Consider the following 17,184-nt stretch of genomic DNA (forward strand, 5'->3'; position numbering starts at 1 on the left):
ACATGATGTTGCGCGGCATCGGCGACGCGGGCCCATACATTACATATCGGGTAATTGCATCACCTATACACCCATATATACCACAGGCGAGCACCACTCATCTCCTCGTGTCTCTGGAAACTCTCTCGACTCTCGACTAGATGTATAATTATATCCTATACGCCCAATACGTAAAAACTTGGAGACGTCTGGTCTCTAAATCGATTGTCTTACATGTATGAAGTATCCCTATGTATGTATTAGTAATACCGAGCATGGACATCACCAGTTGCTTCGTTTTGTAATGATGCGTAATTTTTCTCACGACGACTGTGACGCAATAATGAAACGCTGGACAGCCCGTTTGTTGAGAAGCGAATCGATACCAATGAGAGCTCGTTTTGCTCCCTGAGCTCATCTCTCGCGACAACATTAATTTTCACGTTGAATGCGCTCACCCATGGCGGGCACGTTGTTGATCGCATCGGACACTCGCAAGTATTTTACAAAGCGCAACAGTAGTGCGATGGACGATGAGCCATCAAGATAGATCGACAACGTACTATATTGTGCACGCGCGTGTGTTGAACCTTTTTGCGCGCGCGCACGCGCTCGAGAAATCAAATAACTTATTTTTCGTCCAGCAGCAGCTGGGCACAAAAAGAAACGAAGCAAAATGAACGGCAAAACGTTTTATGGGCAAAGCAAGCGAGGCTCGCCCATACAGGCAGGCGTATGATGATGAACTACGGGGGCACGGGAGCGTACACGACGAAAAACTGGTACAATCTTTCTTTGGCTTTTTCTCGGTTGCCTTCTCTCTTCTGCCGGCACTTTCGCTCCGACGACGACGGCGAAAGCGGCGTTTTTGCGCCCTTCGCCCGACGTACCTGCCCGAAATGACAATGAGCTGCGGGTCTCCTCCGCGAGCCAAAGTTTTTGGGGAGTCGCCAAGTTCAGGCGAGAAGCTCGCTCGTCTAATGCGCTCGGGATTGATTTTTAACGACGGCATTACCGGCTGCCGCATCCACTATACACAATATTTGTCTACCCTCGTGCAACTACACCTATACGATCAAGCGACGACGAGCCGGCGCAGGAGGGTTTCGCCATTTTTATAGAATAACTTTGCATCGATTAAATTAGCCGGGCCGCACTGTTCGAACAAGATGCGCCCCGTGGGCTGTTGCGTGTGTATGCGCATAATGTTATTCAGAATCCGAGGGCAAATGATGATTCGGCTCTGTGCTAAAGTAAATGAGCCGCGATGCCAGCAATAACAAACCCCCTCGATCCGGAATTTCAATCCGTGTACAGCAGAGCAGACCGAGTGCCAGGCTTATCCATGTATATATACGTACGCACACCTCCTCCTCCGGGTAGACTTTCGCTCGGAGTTTTCATACGTATATACCTTGAAGCGTGTGCACCGAGATGCAAAAATCCCCGCTTCAACTTGTCAGCTCCGCTCGAAAAATCGAGAGTCCCCCCACCCCCCTTCTCCTCAAAATTGGGAGCAAGACACGCTCTGAATTTCATGAATAAGTATAATCCTTACTGCTTCCAAAAACTACGAAATGCCCGGTAATGAATCCGTGTTTTAGGCGAGTCGGAGACGGAGCATTAGGTGGCCCAATAATAATCTTGATAGGCCGAGCACGTACTCGGGGGGAGCTGCTGGTTAGAAGCCAGAGAGATCCCCGTTCGAGGGACGAGCGAGCGAGGCTGCCCCCGTTACGAATTAGCTCGAATATATAATAAGCCTCCTTCGGTGGAGCACCTTCCTATGTATGTATGTGTGTATATATATATATATATATATATATATATATATATATATATATATATATATACGCACGTTACGCCGTGCAGGAGAGTGAGCGTAGCGTAATAGGGCAGAGGAGGATCGGTCGGCGCAAAGTCAAAGGGAGCAGGAGGAGCCGCATCGAGGATTCGGTGACGGGCGCGCGTCTCCGGTAGCAGTATAGCCTCTCGCTCAATGCATGCAGGCATTTTAACGATCGCCACGTTTCAGAGCGACAGATCGCGATCTTCCAGAGTTTCGTTTTCGGGCTCGTTGCTGCGCAAACGAGGAAAACAGCGATGAACAAGCCATGGGAAAGGAGGACGCAGCACCAAAGGGACGAAGAGATAGCGTATAATATATATATATAACCGGCTGCAGGCTGGGCTTGCTTAATTGGGGGAGGGGGGGGACCACTACTGTTGTACCTGCCCGCGTCGGCGGCGCTATCGTATACCTGCGCTACCTCGTCACCCCTTTTTTTCCAGCTGGCTAGCACTGCATGGGCTGTTACCTGGAAACAAAAAAAAAAAAGAGGAAAGAAATTTATTGAAACAAACAGTTTTGATGAATCGTAACTTTATACCTCGACCGAGTACATAATTATATATTCATCTATGTATGGCTCGGTGACGATGGCGGTGGCAATCAGTCGTGATCGGTTTTAAAAAATTACACGAGAAAGGTCTCTAGTGGCTCTCTCTCCCCTCTCCACCTCACCTCATGCTCCCCTCTAATGATTTACGGATCCACGAAATCCGATTAAATCTAGGCCCTCAGGGCAGCTTCGTTCAATTCTCGACGCACTTGACTACGCACTCATGTATTTTTCTCTCTTTGCTGATTTTCGGCAGATAACAAGCAAGGCTGAAAGGGAGAAGCAGAGGCAACGAAAAAGAAGAATAGACGCTGGCTGTATAGCGCTACTGGTTTTTTGTTTCTTTGAGCCACGCGTACACAGTATAAGGTGCCCTAGTCGTCGTCGTACCAGGAATTTTTAAGTTCCCCATTCACGTTTGTCAGGCCAGAAAATGCCGAAACACTTGTATTTTTTTTTTTTTTTTTTTTTTTTTTCTTGCTCGCGTCGTACAAGTTTGCATAATAATTTTTGCTTCGAGCCATCTGTACCTCGGGGCGCTTCGACTTTCATCTCGACGTTTTTGACTTCCACGTAATAACGGCATTATCTTTCATCCGCTCCCGATGGCCGATGCTAGAGCCGCTCCTTTTACCTTTTTGCTTGCCCTTTCGATTTTTTCCTCCTTTTCGATCGGCGACCACCCGACCCCCAGTAGGGATGGAGCCCACAGCATACACGGTGGTAGGGGTCAAATTTACAGCAGCATCGAGTAACCGGCGTACACTGGTAGCTGCTGGCCTGAAACCCAATACGCTGCTGCTGCTTTTGCTGTCTGTCGACACTACCTACACTACGCCATGCCTTGTTTTTTCTTCATTTATTTTTGCTCGGGCAAATTTTCGTCCTTAGTGTGTGCGTGTGTGTGTGTGTGTGTGTGTGTAACAAATCACCGGAATCAAATGTACCCACTTGCGCGTGCCAGCTGACACCGCTGCTCCACGCTCGATTAGACGGTAAGTACATTATTATTATTATTATTATTATTATTATTATTATTATTATTATTATTATTATTATTATTGTTTCCCGAGGACGAAACAACAGAGATGAAATTTCAGTTGCGAGTACTGATACTACACCTACTCTGCATATTGCTTATAAACTCAATTCCTGGCCTGCTCTACCGAGATTGCAGTTTGGTTGATAATGAATCAATGTACAACAAAAATACCTACTTTAGAGAAAGAAATAGCCATTTCGAAATCACCGGAACAGGAGAGAGTTGCTTCACAACTGTTATAATATATCCTGTACTACATGTTTCAATATAGGTATTATGTAAAAAATAACCATTTTAAACTGATGAAAAATGTATATATTTAGTATATTTTAAAGTGCTCCACTAGAATATTACAAAATCAACGATACATTGTAAGTTATACATGTAAATGTGTGAATTCATAGTATACCATATCTATCGATTGGTATTTTTAAGTGAGAAAAGACGAGAGTTTTGAGACAGCGGTCCCGTTTAAAATGCATTTACATACACGGTAGGAGAGACACGTATAGTATATGGTTCGTTGCACAACAAACGAGGGACGAGCTTGACAATAAAGTGCACACAACGACGAAGCCAAAACTCACCCGTTTGGCTCGCTCCCGACAAATGCATGATGGTATATAGGTACTCAATAACGGAGCCCATACAGCATATGACTCGCGACTTTCGATCGCACGGTATGATTAATTCATTTTGTGCATTCCCATGCAGGGAGCACATCGGGGAGAGACGCGATACACTTTGTATTATTCATTCTCCGCGAGAGGAGTCCGTGAAATCCCATCGAGAGAAGAGTGGAGAGGGGGGGGGGATCACGTCATCACCGTCATAAATATCATCGGCGACACACATCGATTTCATGAGCCGACATCAGCCCGTTCGTCGTCGCACATTTCTTACGTCGCGCGGCGTAAAAACGCAGCGTAGGTAAAAACTTCGAACGCTTTCTTTCGCGTCTCTACGGAGATATTAGCCCGGGCTTGCACGAGAGCCTCACATCCCAGTCTCATTCCTCTCGACGAGGACGTCTCGTCTTCTGAATCGTGCACACGCGCCAGTATGGTTATTGCAATTGCCGTAATTAAGACATTACAGCACACGGCGGATTGAGGCAGAGCCGCGTCTTTGAGGAGCCGTGCTCAAATTGAGGCAAAAACGCTGCTAACAACGCTCACTTTACAATTTCATCGGGACCGAACCCCATACTCGTGGCATTGCCGTGTAAACTGTAAATAAAATCATTTGTCTTGTCGCAGGGCATCGAGAGGTAACAAAAAAAATGTGAAAAATGTAACGACAGATCACTAAAAGTGGAACGAGGCGGCACGAGGCACAAGAGATAGTTTTCATTGATTAAACGCTGCTTGCTCTAGCTAATATTATTATACTTACAGGTGATGTATATAACATGCCCATACCAGTGCACCTAAGGAAAGGGATATATTTATATAGATAGAGAATTGTATACATAGGGATGTTGTTTCACTGATTTCTTTTCTTGATACGAGAGATGCTCCTCCATAGATAAGAGATATTATGAATCATCGTCAGCCGCACGGTCGCATCAAATTAACGTTTTTCCTACAGCGATATGAAACGCTCGGCTCAACTGGAATCTGTCGGAGTGAAAAGAAAAAATCGAGTGACGAAGACGGAAGAACGCGTAATTCACGTTTCGGACCCAGATATCGCGGTAGAGGAGAAATACAACGGCCGCGCGGGTTTTTAATTTATGAATCGAAATCTGGCAAAAATAAATCGACCGCGGGATAAATCACTCAACCTCGGCGAGAGATGCTTTCCGGCAATTTCTTTTTTTTCTTTTTCTTCTCTCCTCCCGACCCGAGCCCTCGGAGGATTAATTGTCCGGACTCGGGACACAATTAATTTATCGCTACTAAAGCCGCGCGTGCGTGCGCCTCGCCGGCAGCCAGGAAGGAGAAAAAGCCCCCCATGCATCTCTCGCAGCTTTCTTTTGCCCAACGCAACTAACTTTACTCCGCAGTGCGCGCCCAATGCTAATAACTCATAACTGAATTATCGTCGCAAAAACGCCGACTGCTGCCGTTGGTCGGACCGCACGGTACCAATGTATCCGTATGGATAGAGGATACACGATGTTATGGTGCCGCTCGGAAAAACCAAAACTTTTGTTTTTCTCTTGTTTTTCAAGAGCGTCCGGCTAATTGTCGGTGAACCGCGGCTCTGTAACGTATGGGCGCTGCGTGGCGTCGCCGACTGAATGTCAATGAGCCCTTTGGCAGCAGCGCCACCTCGGGCGTGTAGATGAGCTCCGTAGCTGTAACAGGGGATGCACGAGTCTCGTTTGATCCCGGGATAGGCGGGTACTAATAAAATTTTACCGCCAATTTGGCCGAGCCGGGGGCCGATTCGGCTTTTCCTCCGGACCACATCGATTGGACATTACTGTGCTCGCCTAGACATACAGGCTACCCCCTGTTATATTATGTGATGTGCGCACCTAACGAGGCGAGGAGGCCATGAAATCGTTCGGCATTCCAGTTTAATTTTTGCACCGATCCTGCGCCATCGGGTTTTAATGATCGGCCACGGAGGAGCTGTACTTCTTCGATACATACGAGTTAAGTTAGTACGCGGAGCATTTACGATCCTAAGCTGCTGCATGGAGTGGCTGCGCGCGGAATCGTCAAATTTCTCGATCGAGCCGCGCATCTCGAGGGCGCCATCGACGCCCGCGACGTTTATTAATAATCAAGTCGTCTGAATTTACGAGGTGGCCAGAGGTGCGAAAGTGCCCCTTCGATAAAGTATATACATGTAAGTACGTCATGTGTGTACGCTCGTAACATTGCTTCTTATCAACGTCCCCATTATACGTACTGTATATTATATACATATATACACTACTCTGTTTTTTTTTTTTTTGTTTTTTTTATCATTTTACTTTTGGCTGGCGTCATTTTTCACCTCATCTTCATCTCCCCCGCGCACACCTGTGGACCTTCGAATGAGACGAGATCTGAATTTTTGTTGATAATTAATTGTTGGTTGGGACATGAAATAATGTGCCCGATGGTCAACTCCACACTGCAAATCAAGGGGGCGATGATCAATGGTTGGCTCAGTTTTATCAAAGACAAATAACGCCCAAATTTATTGGCATAAAAAGGGGTGATGATGATGATAGTGAAAATAATAAATCTCAGCGTATGTACCTATACACCAAATGATAATGTAATGAGCGTATAATTTTGTACGGAAATTCGGGAGCCGTTTTATTGTAGCCAATGTGGTTGAAATTTTCAATTCGTATCGTTACAATAAAGCAAGACGCCATAAATCATGCCCTAATTTCGAAGGCCTCGTTAATAAACAGTCCACGGCCGCGAAACATGGAAGAAGCCCGTCGCGCGCGAGAGCAAAAGGTGCGAGCACGTGTGTGTGTGTGTGATTGGATGTACGGCCGAGCGCCGAAGAAAAAGAGGAGGATGAAAAGGCAGCAGCAGCTTGGCCTTTTCTCACGCGCGCGGCCGCACGTGTGATTGGCTTCGGGAATTTCGCGCGCGACGCACATAAATCGAGGCTTAATAAAATAATTACAGTGTATTACGCGCGCACACGCCGAGGCATATCGTACGTGTCGGGATTGCGGTGCGGTGCCTCCGTGCCTCGCTGTACACGAGGGCGAGAGAGAGGAGTGAAAAAACACCGAGGCAAGACAACCTCGCAGTCCGCAGTTCGCGGAATGAAGACGGAAAAGGCAGTAGCTACGGAGAGTGAGAGCCAACTGAATTAGCTCTGATGTAAGTGCCGAATAATTGCGCGGTTGTGTGTGACTGCACTCCTCCTCGGCTGCTGCCGCGGCAATTACGCCGCGCGCGTTGTCTTGTCGCTGTTGCCCCCGATGACAAATCGCGCGCGTACGCCGTGCAGGTATCAGCGCGGAACAGGTTCCCACCGACTCTGCTCCGTGATTTATCGCGATGCTCCAAATAGTCGAGAATCATGTTGCCCCTTCAAATGTATTGTCAGTGCGAGGGTATAATCAGGTAAGTATAGGAGGTACACTCTACTCCGATGGTCCATCGCGGTATTGTTTGCCACACGAAGTAGAATAGGTATCACTCACACCGAAGGACCGCTTGGTTGCATGATGTGCTCCGTCGCGCAGAGCGAGGTATACCCGATGGGTCTCTCGCTAGGCGTTCCGAGGACCCCACTTGGGTTGCTCGTATCGTACCGTAGGTATATTCTCGCTCAACTATAATTATATTCTTAACTCGGATGAAATTCATGCGGTCCATGCGTTCCCCTGCACGGGTGCTCGAATGAGTACCGTGGCGTTACTTGGGTACAGCGCAAGCTGGATCACTATTTGTTTACTTACAACCCGCGCGAATCTTTGGGCGACGTGTGAAGGGCAAGAGGACAACTTGATGATTGAAAGGAAAGGCGCGAAGACGATACAGTACGTATAGCGTAGATACGTGTAGGTACATACATGTATACCTATGGGGGTACAAATTATTAACACGTACGGCTGCCTGTAATACAGGTGTGACCTGTACCTATAATATATATGATTTAGTAATAATAACAATAATAACAATCATAGTAACAATGATAACCGTATTTACGCGTACGCGTAGACGTAGTGGACAACCAACTCTCAGGTCTCTCGTCCTTTACCCTTAGTATATGTATCCATGGATGGTCAGATTCATGGCTATCCTCGTTAATACAACTCAGCGACTCACCTGGGCCTTGCACTGCCATAATATATATGTAATACATATGGGTACGTGTGTACGCAAGGCATGGACCAGAACAGCATAATATGCATGTGCACTCGCGCAGGTACATAACTATATTTATTATATGTAGTGAGTATACGTCTCTGAAGGATTATGCGCTGTTCTCCGCGGTCTGGGGATCGTAGGAAGAGATAGGTACATTTTGCAGTCTCCTTCTCTCGCGCGAGTCTCGGTAATTAAACGTGAGCGTATGAGCCGTCGCCCCCCCCCCTCTCCACAGGACAGATATTATATCGCTTGCTCTTGTAAGCTTGATGCTGCATGTGCTCACTGCTTTTATGTTAATGTGTACATATATAATACGTACATACATGTACAGGGACACGAAGCACTCGACGTCCTGTGTGACTCGAAAAATACGCAACTATGGGCTTATAATATATTTCATTGCATTATTATTAAAAGAGCTCCTTTCGCATAAGGTGTGGCTAAAAAATGCACAACGTGCGTACAAACAATGAACCTATTTACATCCATCCGTGCTCATTCGAGAGTGACATTGTGAAAAACAAAGATCGAGATATTTTAACTGTCTATGCCTCCGTTTGTACATAGAATGAATTAAATATTAACTTGAAGCAGTGTCAAGGTATAGGTGAATGAAGGGGGAGAAAATATTCCTACAGCATGAAGCGCCCGCTGAATGACAACCGAATGTACAGCTTGACGTAGTTGACTGAGAAGAAGAAAAATATAACATCATGTATGCGTCTCTTCAAAATTATCGTATAAATTATAACATTTGCAAACATGTTTACAAATAATTGTGTATAGGTACACGTATAAACACATTTATATATACCTATATATGATTTTGTACGTAGTGAAATAGAATGTAGGTATAGTTGAATTAATTTATACGTACGACAGTCAAAATGTTCGCAAGACTCACATAATGAATATTGCCAAACCGAGATTCTAAAAAAAAAAACAGCTTCATTAGTACCTAAGCGTAATAGGTGTAGATACTATCCGAAGTGAATTTTTTGAAGTTGCGGTGAGAAAATTTTTCGTGTGTATGGCCTTGCGAAACTCCATGGCCATCATCAGTCGCAGTCACTTGGCGTATAGTAGGTGTATAGTTAGTTGTACCGGTACACTTGATTATTATTATTTTTATTATTATTATTATTATTATTATTATTATTATTATTATTATTATACCTGTTACCATCAACTTGTAAACAAAACAATATCTTGATAATCCTTAACGTATGATGTTTCAACACAAGTAATTTGAAACTGAAACACGTATTTGATGTATTGCAGCACCTTCCTACTTTCATCACAACAACGGGAAAACCTTGGTCATTATTTCGTACTTGCAAAGGCATCGGGATAATAAATCCCCAAAGGCTCAGACGACGACGACGAGCGTGCGAAAGCCCGAGGAGGAGCGAAATTATCCGCTGCACAATCAAGCCCACGTGCACCCTCCGGCAGTCCACTCTTTTTCTCCCTCGCTCTAATACTCCCGTGGGTTAAACCATCGATGGATGAAATTCTCACGTGAGGGTCGCTCCTCTGTTTCCCCCTGAAAGCCCCTTGTCAAAAATTATCGAAATCGCTTCTTGGCGGCCCTGGCGCTTGCGCGCGCGCTTATACTCTTCATCCTGGAGCATCCCTCGAGCGAAAACTACCCCCCGTTGAACGAGCGCAAGTTTAACAACACGAATGGTTAATTATACATCCCATTCATCGTCATTTAATACATACGGAGCATTGATTTTATTGTAAACGAAATTGTATGCTCCAGATACATCAGGTACGAGTCTTCTCAGGATACAGGATGGCTATCGTTTTTCCCCCATTGGTGTATTTCTAAATACACGTTCAATGTACACCATGCTAGTCAATTATCGCTCATAGAGCGGGTCATTCAAGTAACCCAACGCTTTGAACCACTATACCATACTTGGCCGCAGATGCGCAAGTAAATATTAGAATGTCAGCTGCCCGCAGGCACATCGCAGCCAAACTTGCTGATAAAGCTGGTTTGTCTTGTAGGTGTGTGGCGTGTGGGTGTACGCATAGGTATTGTGTGTATATATATACATACCTATAATCACGCTCGACCGTTCGAAACTATCCCCAAGTTCCCACGCTACCTGTTTGGCTGACTATGTGCGTATAATAATTATAATAATAATATAATTATATTACTATACGCAAGCGTGATGTCACCACAGCCTCCTCGTGGCCCATACGGAGCCGCTCTTTATGTACACCAATACACTTTATTAATAGATGTTTATTAAATACGTTATGCGACGTTGCCTCCTTTTGCTCCCGCGCAAGCACATGCGATTTGTGGTTGGACACGCAAACTTGAGACTAAGCGTACCGCTGTACCTAACTCGCGAGTGACAAATGGTGCCACACTCTACATCGCTACCGTATCACCAAATAAAAATGTTCACTCAATTATACGGAGTCTGCAGATGTGGTGGTGGCCATATCAAAAAGTTCCGAACGTCACTTTGATTAACAAGTACCTATCAAATAAATTGCAATCGGCGCGATATAACAATCTCAATTTAAACCTGCAGTGGGCTGTGACACAAGGGGAGAAAAAAAAAAAAAATTTTCTTGAAGCAGATAGGAGCGAGAGCACGAAATCAATTATAGGAGACAGTGCCGTGACTCTACACCTATTAATCAAGCGCGTGCAGCCAGCAGAACGAAGCTTGCCCCTAAAATTGTACACACGCGAAATAATCAATTGTGTTAGGTATAGATGCAGGATAGTGTGGTGATCACGCGCTCCCCCTCCTCCCCTCCCAACTTACAGTGCAGATAACACAAGTCTCACGTTTTCGATCGCGATTGGGCACACGCGACCTAGTATACTGTATCTACATTGGTCACGCACATAAATATACGTATCGTTATCGACGCCACACCCTTTTGCATCGCTCGTCATATTGGCACGCACCACCGGTGTGCTATACCTTTTGTACATAACGAGGAATAAAATGGGTGTGTTTATTATATTTCAGCGATTGATGGTTTATCCCTGTGTCACTACACGATCGTGACTCCCTCGCCAGGGCAACAGCGCAATGGAACCCAACTACCTACAGGTAGACCATTTTCGTAGTCACTATATCATTCTGCGGTTTATCAGTCATATTCTATTGCGCAAAAATGTTGCAACCAAACTTTATGGTAATTATTTGTGAGGCTGACCTTTACAATCAGGTACTGTTGATAAACAATTATCCGTAAATAAAGTAATCATCATTATAGATGTGGTCGAGATAGCGGAAACGTAATTGTTCACGTATTTGGATATTATTTTTGTAAACAAGATATTTAGTTTAGTTCATTTTGTTTGGTTTCTTATTTTCGACAAATTGAAATAATAGATGGGTCAAGTCGTTTCATCGCAGTAGTAATGTAAATTTGTAAAACCGTAAAAGCGAAGAAGCCCCATTCTGCTAATGAGTACGGGTATAGGTATGTAACCACGTACGAATTACAGTCAGCTGCGTGCCGATTCTCGTTTTCGCGGAGCAATGAGACCTGTTATTTGCCGAAATCTTTCTCCGGCACTGCACTGGCACCGTCGTGCCTCTCCCACGCTGGCGTGCCTGATAACTCCTCCGTCCCTGCGGACCGACTCCCTTTCCCTTCTTTCTGCTCCTCCTCGACCGCCTAATTTCTGGGATTCGCTCCTTTTCGCGCAACATACCCGAGGCTACGACTTTTCGGCTCGCGCTCTCCTTTGGCCGCCACCCTCCTCCCTCGGAGCTTCGAAGCGTGAGAAATGTTAGATCTCCCGCAGCGTCCAGCCGGCCGAAGAAAATTGCGATACGCGTAATTAAACGCCTCGAATATATTTCGCAGGAGCTACCGAACAACCAGTTTCGAGTTAAATAATTACTGCGCCGCAAGCTAGGTGTACCTGTGTATGTATATTATATGCACCCCTCATGTACAGGTATATGTGTATACACATCGAGCTCTGGGACGAGAAAATTGTCTTCTGCCGCGGATGCGAGAGAATATTGGTTGGTCGAGGAGGAGGCTCGGGAGGAGGTTTTGCATTACACGTTGAAAATCTTCCCTCGGATGGGGAACAATTTCTCATGGATGTTATTACTCGAGTAATTTCACATTCGGTCGAAATCAATGGGATAGGTATTTTTTTTTCCATCAGTTGTGTGTATTGATACGAAATGTGCGGGCAAGTCGGAGAGAGAAAAAAGCCGCCGAGACCGAGAGTGAAAAAGAAAGCATCAGAGAGGAAAAGGGCACGCAAGAATAATCGTCGCCAACGCGGGTGCTGCACTTTCACTCCGTGAGACGACCGTACCGGTCATACGCTTTTTTTTTTGGGCAAATTAATTAGCGCGCAGCCTACACTCTCCAGTTCCCCCATATATATTATATACCCGCACGTAAATTCGCATTTATATGCGTATACATATACACGTATACATAGAAAAATACGACGGGTTGCGCGCGCGTGAAACGACGCGTGCACAATCTCTGCGTCCACGCGTGTGCAGCTTACAACTATACATTAACTCACGCGCGTTATGTATGTACATATATATATATATTATATACACGCGTCGAAAATCGTCGTACCTGCAGAGCGTAGGTATGGTACATATATATATACACGTATAATATGTACTTATGTACATTGGTGCAGGGCAACCGTGACACCGGCTGCATGCGCGATCCGGTGGCTTTCTCCGCCCGCGGCTGCGAGGTAACACTGCAATGTTCGACTAATTAGCCGGCACTCTCGATTGGGAGGAAAAATGTACAGGTGTCGCCGAGATTATCTCGTCGCCGTTGACGCACTGCGAACGTGCCTGCCATTTATCCCTCCTTCCCCCCCCCTTTTTTTTTTTCCTCTCTCAATCTCTTCGAAGCGTCACGCTTTAAGATGCATCTTGCGCATAACGTTTTCAAAGGCTCATAATACTTGAACGTACTCGGCTGATGTGCGACATGATCGCGCACAAAAGTGTACGGCTGGCTTTCGTGAAATAAAGTGCCGAGGAAAGAAAATTGGGGCACAAGCGACGAAAGAGGAGGAATCATTGCATCCAAACACCTCGAGAGCAAAAACACGAAGGATAAATGAGAAAATAGTGACTCGGGCAGTCCGGTCCGAAGAGCTTCGTTTCAGGAAATCATGAGAGCAGAGAAGAAGCCCGTCGGCAAAACTACCTTCGGCTTAATGACTCTCGAGAGGGCACGGGGCCTCGGGGGTTGCTTGCGATATTATTATCAAGTGAATGATGCATGTATATATCATTCGCTCACCTGATTTTCATCAAGCTACATTTTCTTTTTATGTTTCAAATTTTTTCGCTTAGCAGTAACCATGAAGCACGAATTTTTAGTTTTTAGAAAGCATGACTGCTCGGATTATTTGGCTTTACCTTGTGAAAGATTAGTGCACGCGCTCACAATCATTAAGAAGCCGGGGCCTGGACGTGTATAGGAGACGAAAATGAATTTCAGCATATTATCGTGTGTGTGTTTTTCATCATAACAAATTTCATAAATTTTGAGCCCAACGTCGTGTACTGCATCGAACAAGAAAATCCCTCCTCACATCGGAACGTGCGCTGCTGGGGTATCTTTGACTGATCTCACGCGACATCACGAGAAGGTGTTTTTTGCCGACCCGTTGTCGTCGCGCTGTACCGGCTCACCGTGCACTCCTAATCATCAGTCGGGGACGAAGGAAGGACAGCACGCAGGTGTTGCCTTTTCTCGCCTCCAGAAGGGCAAAGGGACGGAGGAGGATCGTTTTTCTCCCTCCTCCGGCGAGGCCCCCGAGCCTTTCCGTGGTTTCGCTGGATTTTTTCGGTCCCGCCGGTTCTTTTTTTTTTTTTTTTTTTTTTTTTTTTTCTCTCCTTATCTCTTCTTAGCCTCTTTTTCTCTGGCTTCGCTGCTCCAGCCAGCCTCTCGTGCCGCGCGGAGAGAAAGCTTAATGATGGAAAGAAATTCGAGGTCGCGCTAAGGAGTCGGAGGTAGGTATATACATGTGTGTGTATACTGTACGGGAGAAACGTGATCCGCAGCGGCTGCTGCGCTCGCGTTATTTTCTTGTCGTTGGCAAATTAACGATCGGCGCGGTAGTCTTATTTCTGCCGATTCGCGAAAACCGAATAAGCGAAAGTACATTAATCACGCCGAGATAAACTCCCATTGGGTCCATGCAGTCACGCAGATTTGCGAGAACCTGCACCAGAGATTTGACCGCCTCGTATACATAATATACTTAATTCAAGAGGAGCAACGCACAAGAGTTGCGAATCCTATTTTTACCCGATAGAGATCTCGGTGACTCGCAGCGGAAAATTATCTGCCGGGGGAAAAAGTATCTTTGTCGTTTTACGAACCTCTCGGAGTAATAACTTGCCCGCACAATACGGCTGCTATCCGCGTCAGGGCACGTTTCATACCAGAGAATGAAAACGGAGATGCAGGAGCATCGTAAACCGGCAACTACATTATTTTGCTTATTTACCAGTTAAAGCGTTCGCGTTTTATCCATCTGTCTGTCTATCTGTCTACCCGCTCACAATTAACCTTCTCTCTGCTATACAGTCACTATCTTGATCTAGCAAAATCCTCTGCATGCTAATACTTGCACGATTATAATTATTGTATTCGTATGGAACGCTTTTCTTACAAGTACTCCCTGAAAACTACAAGACGATTCACGGCAAAAATGAAATCTTCGTGTCATGTTTGAAGTTCCGTGGTCAATCTCGATAAATTATCATCTCAAAAATCTTATCGTAACCACAAAGTATATTTCTTCCCACATTTTTGAGGTTACGTGGTAGCTTGAAAGTATATATCCATCTTCCACATCTTCCTCGTTGACTCAACCACTTGGACACACCAGATCTGTACCATGAGATTATCTCTGAGAATTTTTCTTGTGAATTGTTTTTTACAAATTGTTCAAGTCATATTATGAGGAAAAAAAAAAAAAAAGAAATAAGATTCAATTTGTCCGTGTGTACACAATATACATACGCACGTCGAATGAACTTTCCACCAATAAATTGGAATTTTAAATTTCACTCTACTTTTTTTCGAAAATCAATAAAACCATAATTCGCCTCGTGTATTCCATAGTATTCTGAAGCCTGCACTCGCAGTATACAGCTCGGCTGACAGTCAGGGCTTAATATAATACATACATACATTTCCAATACGGGTATGAGCATGTTATCTGGAAACCTGGCGTCTCACGTAATTACTCCAGATAAGCAGCTCCAGCGAGACGTTTCCTGAATGTCATAAATAAAACATGCCACCGTATTATTACATGTACATATACGTACCTGTGTCTCTCTCTTTGCGCGTGTGTGAGTTGCGTGCACCCTTTTTTTGTTTTTCTTTTTTGTTACTGTGACGCAGATCCGATTTCTGAATTAAAATGTCCAATTCGATAAATAAAGGGGAAAAAGTATCGAGATAATATCTGCAAGCATTTGTGGGAAGGAGGAGGTCGATTCCGCAAACGTGTTTGGCTTTTAGCGTAGAATTATAATATATATATATATATATATATCCCGTGAAACGACTACCATGCACTACTATACTCCACCCCCGTAAAAAGTGCGTCTCTCGCGGCAAAGAGATCGGCTCGCTTCTTCTTCTTCTTCTTCCTAGGAATAACAAGACCAACGCAATCATCCGACCCTCTCGGGCTGATGCGCCAAGTCAAAGAGAGCATGACGAAGGAGGAGAGGATAAGCGAGGGAAGAAGCAGAAAAGTAAGAGGAACGAGTAGAAAGAGAGGAGAAGAGCCAGACATGTATAAGTAGCGATGCGGTGGGAGCGCGAGGAGGCGCGAGCCGCAACCCGGCGTGGGAGAGAAAGAGCGAGAGTCACGGCACGATGAGCACGCGCGCTCGGCCAGAGAGAGGGATAAAATAACCGCCCTGGCTTTTGAGCATCCCACAAGAAAGGCGTATACATATACATGTGTTATAGTTACCCAGACCCAGTATGTGGGTGTGTGCAGAGAGAGAGAGAGAGAACCACTGCAGCAGCGCGGGAGGGAACAACGAACAGAGAGTGAGTACGACGGTAGAAGAGAGGGGGGAGAGGAACGCGACACAATCACGTCCTGCACGCGCCGAGCCTCAGGCCACTTTCGGCCCCGGTTGTTCGTCGCGCGAACTCCCTCTCTCTTCTTCGCGTCGGGCTGAACTTGCCGCTTCCATGGAGAGATGTCGGGAGGTGTACTGCATTTATATTATAAACCTCGTTTTTGTCTCTGTACTTGCGATGCTTCGTATACTTACATTCATTGAATATGTCATAATCGGTACGATATAATTATTTCGTAAACAGCAAGCCCGCGAGGACTTTACGTGCAATCGCTCAATTTCCGACTATGACTATGGATTTGTCCTTTTCAATAGGTGGCTAATTTATCTTAAATATTATTTCTTTGCACATGAAGAAGATGATTTTTTTGTAGAAGGACAATTTTTTTCAACTCTAAGATTACTCTTGAAATTGATAATGAATCAATATCGCTATCCTAGAATAAAAATTATAAATTAATAAAGGTACATTTTTTCAAGTCTGCAAGGAACATTTTTTTTTTTTTTTTTTTTTTTTTTTGTCAAGTCTGAGTGAAAAAAGTTCTATTAAGGAGGAGGTCTCACATACATTGACAACCAAATATTGAAAGATGAACGCAAAAAGTAAACGCAATGTCCATCACAGGTGGTTGAATTTCCTCAAGTTGTTCAGCGCACGCTGCTTGTCATTTACAATGCCGATTTGCAAGGAACAAATACCCCGCACGAGCGGCGCGCTGGTCCACCTCCGACCTCAGACAAATCAAAGCAAAGATAATAGAAGAGATAAAAAACAAAAGGGGGTCAAGCGCTTGGGCCCGTACAGTGTTGCACCCAACGCCCCTGTGATCTCATTATAGGCACAGAAATATTTGTCG

This window comes from Copidosoma floridanum, unplaced genomic scaffold (genome assembly GCF_036245765.1).
Source record: "Copidosoma floridanum isolate Cflo_tuat_1 unplaced genomic scaffold, Cflo_Japanese_pri ptg000030l, whole genome shotgun sequence".
NCBI classification, from domain to species: Eukaryota; Metazoa; Arthropoda; class Insecta; order Hymenoptera; family Encyrtidae; genus Copidosoma; species Copidosoma floridanum.